General features: G+C 39.1%; 1 protein-coding gene across 1 annotated transcript in view; it reads left to right on the forward strand.

Moving 5' to 3' along the window:
• The window catches only part of MYO3B (myosin IIIB), a 636,303-nt gene that overhangs the window by 603,218 nt on the left and 13,137 nt on the right, over window positions 1-19,948 (forward strand). The gene's annotated exons all lie outside the window — the stretch shown is intronic.

Raw genomic sequence — 19,948 nt, forward strand, 5'->3', positions numbered from 1 at the left:
ACCTTATCCAAGTACCAGCTGGCCTTCATGATTCCCCTGGATGTGCCTCAGTTCCTTTATCTATAAAATGGGAACAATAATAATAATAGCACCTATCTCTCAGGGTTTTTGCGAGGACCAAGTCAGATGATTACAAAGCACTTAGCACAGTGCCTGGCCCATAGCAAATACTATATAAATGTTGACTATGAGCTATTACTAGAATCATGGAGTTTCAGGGTTGTTAGGCCGTCTAGTCCAATCCTCAGCTGAGTAGGAATCCCTTCTCCAAATATACCTAATAAATGGTTGTCCAACTTCCACTTGATAACCTCTATTGATGGGGAACTCTCTACCTCCTAAGGCAGCCCATTTCACTTTTGGGTAGCTTTTCTTAATCGTTCAGAAGCTTTTCCATGTATCAGACTTAAATCTGTTTCTCTAAAGTTTCTGTCCATTGATATTAATTACGCCCTCTGAAGCCAAGAAGAAGAAGTCATCCTAGTCTATGAGAGAGCCACCTACATGCTTGAAGACAAGTTATTGCCTAAATAAACATTCATCCTTAGTTTTCTCAACAGATCTTTGCATGACTTGGTCTCTAATTAAACAACAGAATCAGGATCCAGTTGGTCATTATGCCAGTCCCCTTTCTTTGGAAGTCTTCTAATCTGTCAACGTCCTTCTTAAAATGTGAAGCTCAGAGCTCAACATTATAATCCAGATGTGGTCTTATCAGGGCAGAGAACAGCAGGGCTAACAACTAACCTTATTCACTAATTAGTGTGTCCCTTAATGTAGCCCAAAATCACATCTGCTGTATGGGGTGTCACACTATTGACTTACATTAAGATTTCAATGAACTAAAATGCCCAGATTTTTTTCCCCACACAAACTGTTCTCTAGCCAAGAACTGTCCAATTTTGTACTGTTGAAATTGATTTTTGGAACTAAAGTGAAAGAATTCTCACAGCTATTAAATTGCATCTTCTTTCATTCAACCCAGTGATCTAGCCTGTCAAGTTCCCTTATCCAACATGTTAGCTTACCTCCCAGCCTTGTGCCATCTATTAATCTGATGTGCGTGGCAACCACACCTTCATCCAAGTCACTGATAAAAATGTTGACCAGAAGGCCAAGTCAGTTCTCTAAGACATTACACTAGAGACCTCCCCCTAGGACCATATGAACTAAATAATGACTACTCTTTGAAGCTAGCAATTCAGCCAGTTCTAAATGTACAGAATTACGCGATCTTATAGCCCGTATCTCTCTCATGAGAACAGCATGGAAGAATGTCAAATATTTTGCTGCAATCCAAATACACTGTCCATGGCATTCTCCAGCTCCAGTAACCTGTCAGATGAGAAAGTGAAACTGTCTGGTAACAGGACCATAGATTTAGAGCTGAATGAACTTCAATACTCATCTAGTTCAGCCCCCTAACTTTGCAGGTGAGTAATGAGTTGCCCAAAGTTCCAAAGATGAAGACTAGAGAATTGGGATTCAAACCCAGGCCCTCTGACTCCACATCCAGTTTGCACTCCACCACACAGTCTTTCATGACCCCTATTTGATGAAAACAAGATGACTCACAGTGATTGCCATTTCCCTTTCTAAATGCTCACAAATATCCCTTTAATAGCACAGTGTGTTCTAGAATTTTGCCAGGAACTAACTTAACCTGATAGCCCCACCCTCTTCCTTCATTAGAAAAGCACCATCTTTTTGCCTGTCCCCAGGCCTATACCTCCTCTCTTGTTCATGAGAGCTTTTCAGAGATCACTGGCAGTGACGCATCAGTCATATCCTCCAGATCTTTCAGTGCCCTGCTATGTCCAGACCTGGTAGCTTGAATTACTTGAGAACAATGTTTGATGCTCTATTACCACCTCCTCATTTATCTTGAGCTTCACATCCCTGTTAACTATTTTTTTGTTCTCTTTCCCTAGTCCAAAGATCATTCTTCTTGACAGACAAAACAGAAGTACTCTAGTGTTCGATTTTATTGTTGTGTATCATTCTCCACATTTTTCGTGTATTTATTTCTCTGTTTTCAAATGGGAAGCCCTTCTCATGCAAGGTTTTCATATGAATAAGGACAGTCTACATGCACAATACTTTAACCCAATGTGTCTGTGCTAATTTCTGGTTCCAGGATAAGGAAATATTTGGGGACTGGTCTCAGATCATGTCATATAGATGACTGCCCATAGGTATGACAGGTTCACCCTAACTCCATCTCCTTCTCCCAGACCAGACTTCCTAGTCCTGACCTCTTACTCTTGAAGATTTCAGATGAGGCTCAGAGTATAACTTCAGTCTTGTAGGGTAGTGTTTCTAGATATTTTACATGCTTAAGCATAATTGCAGCCTCCTCATTAGGCTTTCTTTGGTTTGCTTATATGAATCTGTGAGAAAATAGTAATTCCTTTAAAACAAACATCTCTCCAGTTGTCTTTTCCCCACCTAACCAGTCTACCACCTCTCATATATACCCCTCTCTTCTTTGCACGGTCTGCCCTCTAATCCTCCCAACCCATCCTTTTAAGAGAGAAGGTCCTTCAAACTTAGTATTTTGAAAATGGAAGCATTTTAAAGGAGAAGAGTCCTAAATTAAGGTGGGTTTAAAAATCATTTTCATTAACACACTGTAGTTGGCTATGGGCTGGTTTAATCTGTTTGTCTTTAATTGTGTAGGAAACAGGATACCAGAATCAGCTCTGATATCCTGTACTTATTAGATACTAGGTATTCCTTCAGCATCTCCCACCTTTTTTTTTCCCAATGCCTAGACTTTATTTTATCTTGGTTTAGATATCCTTCTGCCAGAACAAGAAAACTCCAATTGCACATCTGAACTTGAGGTGACATAAGGTATATGTAGCAGTTCCTAATGTTAGTGTCACTTCATCTGCCTCTGAATTTCTGGCTCTGTGGTTCTCTTATTTATTGTGCATGGAACAATAAAGCTTCCAATAAAAAAGAATCACAGCAAAGTAGATGGATGCTGAAAGACCAGAATATTATAGGGTGGGATGGGTGATAAGTAATTCTAAGAGGAACTAGTTGTATAGTTTATTTCACCATAGCATCGAAAAGTCATGATCACAGGGTCTGGGGAAAGCCAAATGATTGATTTTGCAGAAAATATTTGTTGTTTTAATTACAGAATCATATGGGTCTTTTGGCAACCAGCAGATGCCAAAACAGACTTTAAGCACCATCTTGAGAAACTTGTGATTTCCTTAGTGTGCTTGTAATTCAAAGCATATGGCTTCACATTCAATGGCAGTGTCCAAAATGGAGACATTAGTCATGAATCACCCCATTGGAGAAAACGCATTGCTTCTGTACCAAGTCGTTTCAAACTGTGTATTCAAATGGTTCTGTTTAGGGGTATAAACAAAAAATCAGCTCTCCCCGTTTTAGCAGCATGTTACTGGGATGCACATGGCATCAAAGAGCCTTGCAAACAAATTTCCCCAGTAATCTATGGCTTTTGGCAGTATGGGCCGCCTCCATCTGAGTAAACAAAGCAATTTGGTGACTGAAATGTGGGCTCCGAGGTGAGCAGAACGTCTAGAATCATATTTCCTCTTTCAACAACTCTTCCTTCCTTCACCCTCTCTCCCATTCAGCTCTCCAAAGCACAACCAAAATTCAAAGATGGCGAGGCCATTTGGGACCATGGAACTGTCAGTGCCTCAGCCTATAGTTGTTCTTCATATAGGAAGCTGACGCTCTTATAACTGGAACGCTGTGGCTCCTATACATGTGGTCTTTCTGCTCAGGAAGGTCTAAGCTATGGGCTGTAGTGGTAACTCTGCCTCTTTGCCTTGAGAACTGTGTGATGTGATAGTCCGAAGGAAAGAGAGATGGAATGGAGAGAAATTTGGGGCCTGCCATTCAGTAGCTAAATAACCCTAACTGTTTAATAATAATAATAATAATAATAATGATAGCTAACCATTTCAGGTTCACAAAGCACTTTACAAATATGATCACTTTTTATCCTCATAAAAGCCCTGGGGGGTGGGGGAGGCCTTATTATTTTCCCCATTTTACAGATAAGGAACTGAGGCACATAGAGATTAAATAACTGGCCTGTGGTCACATAGCTAGTAAATGTCTGCTACTAGATTTGAACTCAGGTCTTGCTCACTTGAGGTCTAAACTGTACCATCTTGCTTCCTTGGACCAGTTCTTTAACTTCTCTGGGTCTCAGTTTCTCGTCTATAAAATGAAGAGGACTAGGCCATCTCTAAGGTCCTAAATCTATGATGCTATTGTCCTGTGATACCTATGATTCAGAATAAGCCATTCTATCATGGCTGACTCACAGATTTAGAGCTGGAAGGAATCTTGAAAGCCATCTAGTATAACCCCCCCATTTTACAGATGAGAAAACTGAGGCCTAGGAGATCATGTGACTTTGCCAATACGACATACTTACAAGGGGCAGATCTGGAACTCAAACCCAGCCTCTCCGATTCTAGGATCAGCAGTCTTTCCCTTGCCTTCCAATAACGGCTGTGTTGGCCAGTCTATTACTTTCGTTTCCCAGCAGCAGCTGTTAGCCTGTCCTCACTGCCTTCACTTCTTCTACTCACAGTGCCTTAAGCTCACCATATAAAACCTCTTCTGACATCCAGTTGTCATCATCTACTATATACATTCAACCCAGTGACACTGGATTCTAGCAGAGTTCTTTAATAGTAGTGGACTGACTGTGCTCCAGAGTTTCGTAGTCAGAGATTACATTTCCCTACTTAATAAAAAAAAGTTTGGTCCCCAGATGACAACGAAACTACTCAGTCAGTCACTTCTTTTTGGATCATCAAGTTTGGTACTGTGTTGGGGTCACATTCTTAGTTGCTTCCCCAAAGAATGTGCTGCCTTTCTTGACTGGAGTTCCTAATGGATTTTAAATGAGAGATTTTGAATGGAAGTAAAAAAATAACTTGGTATTTATAAATTGTGCAATTCTTCAAGCATTTTTCTGGGACAAAGTGTTTTCTGAATCAGTATGAATGGATGTGTAAAACATTTTGAAGGAAAAATTGATTGGATTTGGCAACTAATTAGATATAAAAGATAGAAGACAGGGGTGAGTCAAAGATGATTCCAAAGATATCAGATCTATAGGATTGAGAGGCATGTTTGTGAATTATTTAAAGGTAGGAATGATGTAATTTTTCATCTCTGTATCCCAAATGCCTAGTAGAGTGTTCGTACACAGTAGGTGCTAAACATCGTTTGTTGAATTGACTGCCAAAAGTAGCTCAAACACAGCATAAGGTGACATCCAAGAGTAGTTTTCAAAGTGAGTTTTAGCTCAGTGCTCTGCACTAGAAAAAAAAATCCACCCATTGTGAGAATGGGGTGAAGGTGGTAGGTATCCATATAGAAAATAATAAGCAGAGCCAAGGATCAGAGGATCAGAGATACAGAGTTGGAAGGAGGTACTTCTGAGGCAGGAGGCCCTTGATTTTCACCTTGAGTGATTGATGTTCAGGGCGCTGGTTGTACCTCTGGCAACAGGAACTTGCACCAAATAACGGTATTTCTGCTTTGTCAGCAATTTGGTCAATGGCAGGCACGAATTCAATTCAACAAATGTTGATAAAGTGCTTGCTGTATGTAGTACCTCGTGCTGGGTATACGAAGATGAAAAATAGCATCGGCCCTGCCTTAAGGAGCTTACAATTTAGTAGTGCCTTTCTCCCCAGTTTAATAACTTGGGGTCATCTTTGACTTATCCCTCTATCAGGGGTTCTCAACCTTCAGTGTGTGTGGTGGATCCCTTTGGCAGTCTGGCAGCCATTACTCTCTTAGGCATAGACAACTAGGGCAGAGTGAGCAGGGCTTTGCTCAGGGCACCAGAATTTATAGGGTGCTGACAGCACTTGAGATCTTTAGTGGTATACAAACTACAAGCTTATCCCTTAATTAGCAGTAATCATTAGTTAAAATAGGAAACTACCAGATGGCCTACTTCCTTCCAGTGGGGCAGCACCTCAAATGTGCTCCTCCCACCCCTTTGTGGTAGTCTCACCAGCAGCACATTGAAGGGCATGTTTTTGTTCTCTGGCTCCGGGTGCAATTTTTGCTACTTGCCTTAGGCACAAAAATTGCTAGTTACTGCTCTGCTTTTAGGATCTTTCTTTTGGGAGAGCTTAATGATCTGTTGATATTGTCTCATTTGTCTTTACAATTTCCCCCTGAGAAAAACATGGGTTGGGCATTATTAGTAACTGCCAGATTTGATGAGGACCAAATCTTTGAGGCACAGAGAAGTTGGGTATCTTTCCTTAGGACATGCAAGGGGCCAATGATGACAGTTTGCATTCCAGTCTTCTCTTGGATGATGGCTGATGGATTTTTTTTACTTGTATGATATGAAGAAACCTGGTCGACCTTTTTAAAGTGCAGGCTAATTTGTGTAGAAGTTTTAAGATGTTCAGAAAAACAAAGGTTTAAACAAGGGTTCTTCACCTGGAGTCTGTGAACTTATTTTTAAAATGTTTTGATAAGTATATTTCAACATATTGATTTCCTTTGCAATAATGTATATTTTATTTTGTACATTTAAAAACATTCTGAGAAGGGAGCCATAGTTTTGAGTGCCAAAGGGGTCTGGGACACAACCCCTTCCAGAAGCTAAGTTGTAAAATGAGGGAGCCACTTACCCTTGGGGGAGGAGGATATGCGAATGATTTCAAAGAGAATGAGGGATTTCAGAGTGAGCTTCTGGGAGGAGCAACATTATGTAAAACACAATGGGAATGTTTTTCCATTTCAAGAAAACAGCTCACTATCATGCAACAGAGAGATAGAAATGCCTGGTATTTTATAGAATACTTTCAGACATATAGTAGGTAGGTAGATAGATACATGTGTACATGTATACATACATACATATATACTGATTGATAGATACTGTTAGAAAATACTTTTAGACAGACAGATTAGTAGATAAACAGATAATGCTGATAGATAGATAGATAGACAGACAGACAGATGCATAGATGGATAAATATAAAATCTCATTGGATCTTCACAACCTTATGAAATATGTTGGGCAGATATTATCCCAGTGTTTCAGGTAATAAGTAATAGTGCATTTATATAGTGCCTTGTAATTTACAGAAAGCTTTCCTCACAATAACCCTGGGAGGTTAGTACTGCAAATATTATTAGCCTGTTTTACACACTAGAAAATTGAGGCTTAGATAAGTTAAGTAATTTGCCCATGGACACCCATCTAGGGCTTGTTTTTTTTGTTGTTGTTGTTTTATTTAGTCATATCTACTCTTCATGACCCCATTTGGGGTTTTCTTGTAGATACTGAAATGGTTTGGCATTTCTTTCTTCAGCTGTAAAATGTTACAGACAAGGAAACTGAGGCAAACAAGGTTAAGGGTTTTATCCAGGGTCACACAACTAGTAAGTGTCTGAGGCTAGATTTGAACTCAGGAAGATGAGTCTTCCCAATTCCAGGCCAAACACTCTATTCACTGGGCCAACTGGGCCTACACTTAACACCAGACCTTCTAATTCCAGTTCTTTCCAAGTCTGCCATGAGGGTTCTATAAGCACTCTAGTTCTTGAAGCTCAAGAAGGAAAACCACCTGTGTCCTTGTAGAGACAAATTAGGAACAGTAAGACTAAGAAATTTAGGGTTGTATCAAGAAAGCGGTTGACACCTATCATTCATCTTTGTATCCCCATAGTCCCTAATACACATTTGCGCATAATAGACACTCAGTAAATAAATACTCCCTGTTAAAAAAGAGATCTCACAAACAGAGAGAGAGAGAGAGAGAGAGAGAGAGAGAGCCAGAGAGAAACAAAGAGACAGAAAAAGAAAAAGGGAGGGAGAGGGACAGAGACAGAAACAAGACAGAGGGGAGACAGAGACAAAAAGTTACATAGAGAAAGAGAGAGAGGGGGAGAAGGAAAGAGAGAGACAGAGGGAGAGAGGGGGGAGAGAGAAAAAGAGAGAGAGACAGCGAAGGAAAGAAAGAGGGAGAGAGAGGAGGGGGGAAGAGAGAGAGAGAAAGAGACAGAAATATCACAGGAACAAATTAAAATAAATGGAGTTGAAAACAATGCAAAGGTCTTGGACATTACCAGAGGTAGAAGGAAAAATATTGACTTTTATCTATAATAGTTAAATCATAAAAACAATACTTAATCTATATTTAGATGTTGCATTTCTTTCATCCTTTGCTCTATATCATTTATTATATTGCTTAGAAGAAGAAAGCAAAAGTAAGCACTGTAGGTATTGTTTTCTTGATGAATGATTCTATTATTGAGGAGTTAGCCTACCGGAGAGAGCATGGTGGTGCCTGGCTACAGCCCACCCTTGTCCATTGGGCCTGAGTGCTTTTCACGTGGTGTCAGTTGTCCAGAGTGAAAAGTGTATCACCTAGAAGGAGTTAATTCACTTGCATCGAGTGAGTTTTGCATCCCCTATCCTATTTTGTGGCAGAAAAACCATATGGCACAGGAGGTTTAAATATATTTACATGAATGTTCTAAACTGTTTCTCAAACAATGATCTAAATTTGTTTATGTTTCACTGAAGTAAAAACTCAAAGCTTTTTGAAGTCAGTCTTTCCAAATGGTCATAGACATTCTCTCCAAATCTCCTTTATTAGCTTTGGGTAATTTAAATTTTGTGAGGGGTAGAGTAACATCATTAGTGACACTTTGATTTCCATCTTTTAAAAATAAACAGATGAACTTCAGGAGAATTTTAGTAGTTATCCTCCTGATTCAGTTAAGTGCTGGGTGCAAAAGACTAGTAAGATCATTAAGTTAGTTTGGGAAGTTATAGGTTTGTTTGGCTAATTTGTTTGGTGCCTTTCTTTCACTTTAGACTTCTTGCCTCAGTTTCTCTTATTGAAAGACAGTGATAGCCCTCCACGGGTACCTACCTTGCAGAAGAGGTGTAACTAGGAATCTGTTCACCTGATGCAAAACCACTTGAGTGTCTTTCCCCCAAGGAGAACGAAGAACAAGGTGGAGGAGGGAGATGAAGATGAGAGAGAAGGAGAGGGAGAAATGCTTCCTTAAAACAGTGCCCACCGAGTGAGGGCACTTCAAGGTCAAGATCTTTCTGAATAGAGGCAAGGCTGATTCAAAGGCGGGGGTGGACTTTTGTGGACTTCTTCAGAGGGTCCTAAGGGCTAGACTATTACAAGGGAAAGAATTGCTTTTCTTGAGCAGGAGCAATGTCCAAGGAGGCAGAGGCCTTCGGTGCCCCAGGACTGTCAGGAATGAAGTATTCCTTAGCCATGGAGAGAAGACGAATTTAATTAGCCAGGCCAATTCCCAGACATAACAAGGCCAAAATGTGGACAGAAGCAGGTCCCCGGGCCTCCATCATCTTCTCTTGGAACCTGCCTTCCTCCTCCATCCTCTTCCCCTCCCCAAGCACTCATAGGCACAAGTCAGCTAAGGACCTTGTGTAGGGAAAGATACAACCTCCACCCCCAAAGTCACAAAATCATAGATTTAGAGCTAGAAGATGCCTCAAAATCCATTTAGTTTAACCCTTTCATTTTACGGTAAGGAAATTAAGGCCTTGGGAGGTTAAATCAGTCAATCAAGTGCTAAAGATACAAAGAAAAGCAAAAGACAGTCCCTGCTCTCAACAAGCTTAGAGTCTAATGAAAGAGACAACATGCAAACAACCATATAGACAAGCCATAGACAGGATAAACTAGACATAGTCAACAGAGGGAAGGCACTAGAATTAAGAAGGACTGGGGAAAGCTTCCTCGAGAAGGTGGTATTTTAGATGAGAATTGAAGGAAGCAATGAGGCAGAGATGAGGAAGGAAGGCATTGCAGGCATAGGGAACAGTCAGTGAAAATGCCTAAATCTGGATGGAGTGTCACGTTTGAGGAACAGCAAGGAAGCCAGTGTCGTTAGATCTCAGGGTGTAAGGTACAAAAAGACCAGGAAAATGGCAGGAAGAAGTCATGAAGGGCTTTGAACACCAAACTGAAGATTTTATATTTCTTTCTTGGAGGTGATATGTATCAACATGTGGAGCAAAACACCAACCACCCCACCCTAGATATAGCTATGCTTCCTTAGTAAAGTTTATAGGGGCGCATAGGAGGACTAGCTCCTCTGGTGCTTTTCTGAGCCCTTCTCATCCACTTTTGATGTCCACCTGATTCACCCAGCTCTAACCTGTGGCTCCAAGAAGCTATAGCATGCACAGTGGCCACACCCCAGTAAAACTGAGCTGACAGATGGCTAAACTAGGTTGAAGGTAACAAACAGGCCTCAAGCCCATCAATGAGTTAGGGGTATATCTATCCCATGCATGTGAAGTCTTTCCCTGGCAGACTGGGCAGATGGAAAACAATTTGTTCCAGTGGTCATGAAGGTGGCTAAAGCAGGATCAGGCATCGAAGATGCCAAACTCATCCACTGTATCCCCAGCTATTGCCAGTCATCTTGACTTTTGTCTAACCACTAGACTTCAATGACTCTGGAAAAGAGAGTGAGGCTGATGACTTTATTCAACTCTGCTTCACTTTTTAAATCCAAGTCAACCAAAAGTCAAGACATCACCTGTGATGTCATAAACAACAATAGTTTATATGAACTTTCATATTTTCAGATGCATGTATAAATTACAAAAAATCTTTTTCATTAATAATCTAGCTTGTTTGTAAACATATCTATGAAATAAATTCTAAAGCGCCATGCAAGGAATAAAAGAGATCTATAAACATACAGCAAAAATAATGTATTTAAATGATAAACAACTAGTACCTTTCCTTCCCCACCATTCCTTCTTCATAACCATAATATGACTTTATATATTCTCATGTAAAATCTACATTTGCTTGCTCCTGCTGTAACACAGAAAGACTAAAAGTATGACCATTAAAAATTTCTTTAATAAGAAAACATTTTGGCTTCTTGAAATCAGACACCTGGCAGAGAAGAAGCAAAATTATCCTCAGGCCTCTCTAACTGCCCTGACGGTTTTTGGAAGTGCTCAAATGCATTTCTTTCTTCTACTACCAGATTTACACGAAGCTAACCACTGCTCTGAAAGACAGATATGCAAATCTGGGTGAAACTGGAAGCATTCCAAGGATCATAAATAAATGTTAATCATATAAGGAAAACAACAAGGAAGATTTTTGTTTTCTACCAAAATCTCCTCCCCAGACTGTTAACAATGCTGCATGGGGCCTGATCAATATATTAGCGCTTGAGAACCAAAGTCCTTTGGAATAAATTAGTCTGGCAGGAAAGAAATAAACAAAGAACAAATTAACATGTTTTTAGACATTGCTTAAATTTTCATGAATGTAGACCTTGAGATGGTATGATGAGTTCCCAGGAGTCCCTGCTAATATTTGGCTGTAATTAAGAGTTGCCCTTTCATGTTTTATCTGATGTAGGTGGGAAATCACGAACATGCTTGCTGTGTTCCTTCCTCATGCTTCCTAACAAATGCCTCTGTTTACTTCATTAATAATAAATAAAAGCCTCATAAGTAGTCCTATTACCCTGTCATACTTCACTCTTGTTTCACCTCCAGCTCAGATTTGCCACATTTCAGGATTCCAAACCAGTGAGACGCCACAACAGACATTCCTTAGTAACCCATAGACATTAAGTTTTCAGGGACTTCACAACTATGTCTCTGTGTAGGCAGAACAGAGTTGGGTTTTGTTAGTTCAGTTGTTAAGGCTGAGCCTGCCCAAGGACTTTTTGGTAAGGATTTTTGGATAGTCCTGGTAAGGACTACCCAATATATCAAGGTCTTGAGTTTAAAGGGTAAGAGAGAATTTCAGGAACAAAGACCAAGTAGGCACCTGAGGAAGAGGAAAACTTAGACTCTGTGGCCTCTGAAGTAAAAAGAGGGTTGGAATCGATGGCCTCTGAAGTAACTTACAGTTCTAAATTAATAATCCTATGAATTGAACCACAACTTTATCAGGCAGATATTCAGCATAACCTTCTCAAAAAGGAGAATCAGAAGCAATGATATCCAAGACCCTACTCTGAGGCCTAAGACCCCTTCCAAGGTCCATTTCCTACTATAGGGTAGGCTTACAGAACTGTTAAATCTTTTCTCATGAAGAAAAGGTTTTTCACAATTTATTTTCTTACATAAAATTTCCTATGGCCCTTGAAAAACAAAGTGAAAGGCATCAATTTTAAATTCTACCAATTACAGACAATCTCTCAAAGAAGGCACTGGGGAAAGGATATTTTTCCTGTTTGCCGTCAACCTGGTAGTAATATATTTAATGTATTTAGAACTACATCATGGAATTCGGTTGAACTATTTTTTTTAACTTACTTTTAGTACTAGGTATAGGGAGAAAGTTTTTAATAGCCCTGGGAAGTTAAGTACTTTTAAAGACAATAGCTTCTAGACTAAAATAACTTTTTCAAGCAATATCATTTCATAATCCCAGCACTGACTGGTAGCAACTACCTAACATATATGTTTTAGCATAACCATCTTTCTGCTGATACGAACAAATATATCCAAGGAAAAAAAGATATGTGGGAATACATTGAAAATTACATCAAATTACTGAGAGGGAAATTCACAGGAATTTTTATATATTTCTATTCACATTAAGGTCATTTTTTTAAAAAATGCATGTTTTAGTGTGTTCAAAGTAATCACCTTCTGAAATAAGTAAACTACAATTGGCACGTTTCTAGTGCAGATGGGCTTAAGTGTGCCATATTCTCAATATTCAGAAATATTATATGGACATACTGACCTAAGGTTGTTAATTGACTCTAAGGAAAGGCAAGGTTCAGCAAAATATTTCAGGGGGGCTAGTAAATTCCACAATAGCTAGGTTCTAGTGAACAATAAGCTTTCAATGGACAATAGGCCAAATAGCCTTTCAGCAGAGTTTCACAATACTATTGTAGGACTTTTTCATAATGTGTTAATGACATTGTTGTGAAATGTCTAGTCAGAGCAACATTCTATGGGGCATGCCTCTATTTCAAAGCTACCATTTACTTGTTTTTCAGTAAAGAGGGGTTAAAGGTGACTGACCCAAGCAAACTCCTGGGCTCAAAGACCAGAGGGTGCCATATAGTCTCTGTGCATCATAAAGATTGGGATTTTTAACCCAAAGCATTATCAAGTTTCTTTAACCTTTTTAAACATCCAGTTTACCACCTGCTAAAAAGTAAGGTAAATTCATCACAACTACAAACATACTACTTCTTGCAATGGATAAAAGGGCAATTTACCCCTCAGTTTATAATCAGAGGACAATAACTAGATACCTAAAAAAACAAGGCTAGTCTGTTTTGACTGGGAAATATATCAGCTGATTTTATGTATCATATATGCATATACTAAATAAGGTCACAGAGTCAGGCACAACAGAAAAAATGACTGAACATTTCCCTGCATATGCCCTCTATCTCATTGAACTCTCTCTTGTAACAAAGAATCACCTGACAAAGGGAAAACATCCAACAGAAATGTAGCAGTCTGCATCTGTAGACCCCCACCTCTCTACATAAGTTCATAGGATCATAGATCTGGTGTGTTCCATTATCTGTTTTTTAGGACCAACACTGGTCCTTATAATTAACCTGATTAGGAATTATATACATTTTTATGGGGCAAAAGAAAAACACTGGTAACTAGATCCTGGAACACTATCATAAACAGTTGGACTAGATAGGAGAGCTGGCAATTTTTCAAGAAAGAAGAGCCGTTTTGTACTAGTCTTTGAATAGGACTTTTTAGAACCATATTAGTATTTTTCCATTAATAACAGGGATGTCCCCATCCTTGGAATCCATTCCATCTTTATATCCATCTCTCAGAATCCTTACCTTCTTTCAATGCCCAATTGAAGAGGAGGAAGAAAAGAGGAAGAAGAAGGAGGAGGAGGAGGAGGAGGAGGAGGAGGAGGAGGAGGAGGAGGAGGAGGAGGAGAAGAAGAAGAAGAAGAAGATGATCAATAGTTGCCAGCTTCTAAACTAGATAATATCTAAGGGTGCTTTCAGCTCTTAGGTTACCTCTGGACAGCGTCTGTCTTTGGATGTAGAATTTGCAGCCCTCAAATATGTGATCTGAGGAGCTGACCAGGTCCCTGAGATAGGACTTAGTCTTCTTTGTAAAAACCACCTTAGAAATTGAGTGTTTTGTTTTATTTTTAGGATCATAATTTTTAAAATGATCAAACCAAATATGACATAACTAGAGCTGACTGATTTTCCTTTTTTTATCTTAGATCACATTTTTTAAGTTTAAAGACAGAGCTCCGATTTGTTATTAATTGCGAGTCCTGTCACATGATGCAGGTGCTATATGTACCATGTGGGTTATTGTATAATATATGTACGTTAATCTGACTATATATACTGAAATTAACAGGACAAAAACTTAAGTAAAGGACCAGTGCAACAAACTGTATGTAACCAAAATTCATATATTCACAGTCTCCTTTGTTTTTGTTCTTTATATACTGGAATGTTCATGTTTGTTGATAATTGTTAAATTCACAATAAAAAGAAAATTTAAATTAAAACAAAAAATGAAGCACTGGTGCCCAAAACAAGAATCTATACAGATTATTGAGTGCAGTGGAATAAGGGACTGAAATTGGGTCAAGAGAAGAGTAATACCTCATTCCTTTACCCCTTCTGTCTGTATTCCCCAGAGGGAAAACTATTAAACAATAGAGAAGTCCACATTGGGAACGAAGCACTACAGAATCCAAACTCTGCAAGGTGTTTTTCCAAGACAGGGATTTGAGCTCCATGATTTTAAAAAATGCCAGCCTCAGCAGAGTTCACTTATCAGCAATGAGCAGCTTTTCCCCCCCAGTCCAGATGGTACATAGAGCCAAGCCAGGCAGAGACCCTTAGTCTCCTGCTGCCTTTTTATGCTGGCCCTTGATTGCTAATGACCCCCAGCTGGACTGGCTCCCTGACCCATTTAACCCCTCTCTGCTGGACCTCTCCAGCTCCTGCAGGGAGAGGAGAGGTATGAAAGTTGGGGGTGGAATGATGCCAAGTCATCCAGGACTGCCACCCCTAGGACTGAGACAATGAAGTGTGTCTCAGCACCATCACCAAAGGTCTTTCTGAACCATCCAATGGAGAACACATGTTAATCCATTTTTCTATAATAAATTCAACCTGATAAATATGACCAGCTTTTCTCATTGTCACCATTTTATACAGATTAAAGCTAAGACAAAGTGGTTCTCTAAATAGATATTTCCTTCAGGTTCATGGGGTAGAGAGCACCAAAATAACCCCCAGAAATAAATTTTTGTTAGTTTGAAAATTTTAAAGTAACCTTTGCCAAAGTTACTAGATGGATTTAGTAGAATACAAAAGCAATATGTCACAATGCAAAGCCAGAGTAAATGCAGCATAAAGGAAGGAGATAATTTCCTGAGCAGATGCTGTGATAGGGTGTATCACATAGGAAATACCTTCATTTGCAGATGCATCTCTAATATCTTTGTGTATTTGCTTTGCTTAGCGATGTTGTTGTGGGTTCTTTTTTTGATATATTAATTCATAGAAAAACCTTGTGTCAAAATTCATGGAATCTTATAAGCACTTTATTATAGGATAACCTCTTATTAGAGGAAGAAAGCTCACCAGGCTATGTCTTGTTGCTATAATTGGGTTGGGTTGTTCTGTCTTGTCTGGTTAAGGAAAACCCCTTGGGTTCATTGTGGGTAAACAGTACAATGAAGCTGAGTGGTTCTGTTACCCTAAAGAACTAAATTCTAAATTCTTGATCTGAATACAACTACAAAAGCATTCCACCATTCTCTATTTTTCTCCATCTTTGAATTTTTATTGAATTTTTGGACCAAATTTGCATCCTGCATAATGCTACAAAGATTTCCCTGAAGAGCTAAACAAGATAGTAAGTTAATCCAATGATATTAATGTGGATTTTTTCAGTTAGTATATTTCCCTTACTATTTCATTTGAATTCTAGAGAACTGGGACCAAAGTAACCTTGATGTTCTGATTTCTCATCACTAATGTGGCAAACTTTTTTGTTTGGTTTTGTTTTCATTTCCTTCATCTAATGTGAAGTTCAGTCCCATATTTCTAATTTCATTTTGGCTTATACTCCACTCTCTTTTCTGCTTCTGATTAATTTTTCTCTCATACCCACCAGCCATTTGGTTGCACAGTCTTACAACAGCTCAGCTTAAAGATAGATTATAAAGTAGGTTTATGCAGGGAATCTGTGATTTCACTAATGTGAATCCACTCTCCGCTAAGAAAACTCACAACCCCCACAACCCCTAAGTTTTAGTAGACCTTTTTTATTAGTGGCTAGGAGCCAAAAATAAAAAAAAAAGCTAAATCAACCTATGGCCAATCTTCAAGCCTTGGCAAACTAAGGTGGTAGTGAAATGATAGTTTCAACACCAGTAGCTGGTACTTATAACCTTTCCAGATTAGTGCATGTCTTCTATTAGTTTAGCCTTTGAGAACCCTAGGGCCACTTGTAAGGCCTCAGCAGGATGAATTTTGTGAAAGTTCACAATACACATGGATATATTTCATTTATTGAATCGATTCACTCGAATAGTATAGCACTTGTAGAGTTTGTAACATTGACGTACTCTCACACCTTGTTATTTCACTGCCATAGCAGTAGGGTTGCCTTATTGTGACATCTTTGTAGGAATTTAGTCCTACTAAACCTCTTCAGAAGAGATCCATTTCCTTTTTTTTAATTAGGTAATCAGAGTTAAGTGACTTGCCCAGGGTCAAACAGGTAGTAAGTGTCTGAGACCTGATTTGAACGCAGGTCCTTCTGACCCCAGGACCAGGGCTCTATCCACTGTGCCAAGCTACCCTTCTATTCTTTTTATAATGAATAGTATTATAGAGAGGGGCAGAATGAAAAAGTGGATTGAGAGATGGTCTCAGAGCCAGGAAGACCTGGATTCAAATCCTTCCTCTGGTACATGCTAGCTACATGACCCTGGGCAAGTCACTTAACTTTTCAGTGTCCCCAAATAACTTTTTAAGATTGTAAATTGCAGTGGTGCTGACTTGTATGGATTGACAGGTCCAATCTCTATTCCTATCCTATAACAAAGTCTCAGAATATTTAAAAAAATTTCCGAATATCAATTTGAATTTATAATACTTGGATTAATATTCTGGCTCTACTACTTACTATCTATGTGATCTTAGCTCAACCTTTCTAGGCTTCCTTCTTCTCATCTGTGAAACAATAGGAGATTTAAGGAGATATGTAATTTTTCCTCTTCTGTGTCATAGGCTCCTTCAGCAGCCTGGTGAAGCCTGGGAACCCCTTCTCAGAATAACATTTTATTGCCCACATTCATAATTGAAGAAAATATTAAAATTCAATGAGAAGTTAGTGAAAGTAAATACATAATGTCTTGCCATTCATCTTCATGGATCCCTTAAAATTTATCCACAAATCACTTGGGAATCCATGGACCAGAGGTTAAGAATCCTTGAACTAAAACATCTCCAAGGTCCCTTTAAGCTTTAGACCTGTAACAGAATATTCTTGGGAAAAGTGTCAGGTTATCTGCCTTCATTAAAATCCTTTTTTAAAAAAAGTCTGGGTCAGGCAGCCTATAAAAGCAAAAACACTGAATTTTTCAGTCAGAAAACTTGGATTCCATTCTTAGCCCTCTGCTCCTTAGACCTCTGTGACCCTGGCTGGGCAGTCACAGTCTCTCTGAGTTTCATTGTTTCATTTTTTTAAAAAAATAAGTGATGTGCCCTAGAATATCTCAAAGGTCCCTACCCTAGACCCTATGACTCTTTCATATATGGGAAAACTGTATTTCAAAAAGGCTAAGTGACTTGCCCAGGACATCACAATTACTGGTTCTGTCATAACTAGGATCTAGGTCTCCCAATTCTGTTTTATTAGTCTGTTTGTGACTTAGTGAGTGTATTTGTGGCACAGAGTTTTTGGGATCCTTGTCCCTAGCTCACCCTAAGTCTGGTATCAAATGTGCTTCTTCCTCAAACATCCATCGTGTTTGGCCAACCTTCAAAAAGACCTTCTCTAGTCGGGCTTTTATCTGCTTTTATATAAGACCTCATTTCAGTGTTCTTTGTTGGTCACTTAGATTGCATATTCTCCTTGAAGGCTGAGACTTTGACTTTTAAAAAGTTTTTCTCCCTACTCCATAGCACACTATTCTGGGTAGAGCACATTTTAGTAAACATTTTAATTCCTATAGGGTCATAAAATCATGGATTTAAAACTGGAAGTGACCTCAGAGGTTCTCTGCTCCATAGCTTCATTTTTTCACTAGTCGATAAATATTTATGAAGTGCCTTCTTGGTCCAGGCGTTGTGCTAAGCACTGGGAATACAAAAAGAGGCAAAAGACAGTCCCTGCCTTCAAGAATCTTGCAATCTAATGGGGGAGATAATGTGCAAACAGATATAAAGCAAGCTTTCTGCAAAATAAATAGGAAATAATTAACAGCAAGAAAGTACTAGAATTAAGAGGGAGTGAGGAAGACTTCCTGTAGGGGGTAATATTTTAGTTGGGGCTTAAAGGAAGCCAGGGAAGTCAGTAGTGTGAGTGGAGTGAGGAGAGCATTCCAGGAAGAAGGGACCACCAGAGAAAATGCTGGAACCCAAGAGATGGTATGTCTTGTTCTTGGAACAGCTGGGAAGCCAGTGTCACTGGAACAAAGAATAAATGTCAGGATGAAGATGATTGCAAAATCATAGAATTTGAGAGTTGAAAGTGACCTCAGAGAAGAACTAGTCTGGCTCATACATGAATTCCTACAATAACTCACCAGAAGAAAAGATTGTCCAGCTTCTGCATAAAGACCTCCGAAGAAGAGAACCTTGAAGACCAAGAAGTTGAGGTGACTTTACTCAATGTCAGCCGGCATTAAGTGGCAAAGCTGGGCTTTGAACAAAGACTTTCTGACTCCAAGTCCAAAATACTGAATTGAATTGAATCAAATTATTAGGAACTCCAGATTGCCCCATAATATGTAATTATAGATAATACATAGCACTGAATATTTTACAAAGTCTTTCCTCACAACACTGAAACAGTGTCTAAAATTTTCCACATGGTGACATTTCACATTAGTTAAATTCACTTATCATTGTGCATAATATCTCTCACAACTGGAAATCTTTCCACTGCCTCTTCAATCTGTGCCATAAAGTAGAGAAGTTTGAGAGCAGCATTGTGAAGGCAGGCTCAAGGCACACAACTAACTAATGTTTTAACACCCAAGTGAAATATGAGAAATAAATGGCCATTCATTAAGCACCTACTCTGTGCTAAGCACTCTGTTAGGGAACACAAAATACAAATACAAAAAAAGATAGTCCTTTTTGTTCAGAAGCTTACATTCTAATAATGGGATACAAAGCATTTTGAGAACTGAGGGATAGGGAAGGAAGCATTAGTCTGAGGAATCACAGGGATGGTGAGTGGAGCCATAGGGCAATCAATGACTGTTGCACTCTTTCTAGCATTCCAGTTCACTTTGTAGGATTGATTTGATTACTGCTCACATGGCAAAAGTAAGGGCATATGGCAGTATCCTGCAGGGTAGGCCCTGGTTTCTTAATGCATGGCTGAATGGGATGGGATGGTCTGGGGTACTAGATAATATTAATATGATAACTAGCATTTATATAGGATTTACAAGTAGTATCTCATTTGATCCCCACAACAACTCTGGAAGGTAGATACTATCTCCATTTTACATATGAGGAACCTGAGGCAGAAGGTGGTTAAGTGACTTGCCCAGAGCCACAAAGCTAATAATTGACACTAGATTTGAACTCAGATCTTCCTGATTACAGATCTAGTACTCTATCTACTATACCAAAATGCCTTCATTATAGATACAGATACAGGGGTTAGTTGAACATATTACCACCGATCCACTGCTCAGTGTAACTC

Source organism: Trichosurus vulpecula, chromosome 2 (assembly GCF_011100635.1).
Source record: "Trichosurus vulpecula isolate mTriVul1 chromosome 2, mTriVul1.pri, whole genome shotgun sequence".
Taxonomy (NCBI): domain Eukaryota; kingdom Metazoa; phylum Chordata; class Mammalia; order Diprotodontia; family Phalangeridae; genus Trichosurus; species Trichosurus vulpecula.